Source organism: Diachasmimorpha longicaudata, unplaced genomic scaffold (assembly GCF_034640455.1).
Source record: "Diachasmimorpha longicaudata isolate KC_UGA_2023 unplaced genomic scaffold, iyDiaLong2 ctg00000094.1, whole genome shotgun sequence".
NCBI lineage: Eukaryota > Metazoa > Arthropoda > Insecta > Hymenoptera > Braconidae > Diachasmimorpha > Diachasmimorpha longicaudata.
The window spans coordinates 217,161-217,500 of NW_026973917.1; the positions used below are offsets into that span (position 1 = coordinate 217,161).

At 52.4% G+C, this 340-nt stretch overlaps 1 pseudogene; it reads right to left on the bottom strand.

The window, feature by feature from the left end:
* Positions 1–239: 239 nt before the first annotated feature.
* Positions 240–340, bottom strand: part of LOC135171749 (large subunit ribosomal RNA) — a 2,841-nt pseudogene continuing 2,740 nt past the window's right edge.

The window sequence follows — 340 nt, forward strand, 5'->3', positions numbered from 1 at the left end:
AATATTATCGAATTATTATCAAAACAACTAGGAACACACACCACGCACTTGGCATTATCCTTACTTCAAGTACCCCTGTACAACCTCAACTGGTGGTCCGGCTAGTAGAGATAGAACCATCTCGAGGTTTTTGGTCCCCAGTGAAGTGCACACGAAGCACAATCGTATTTCAAATGCGTTCGAGCGTGTCGGGAGGCTCCCAGTTGGACTCAGGGTCCGCGGGTTCGTCATGCCCGTGGTCCAGGGGGGGTTGCCCCCCCCCTTTCCCCCCTGCGGGGAGTAGGTAGGGACAGCGAGAATCGTCGTTAATCCATTCATGCGCGTCACTAATTAGATGACG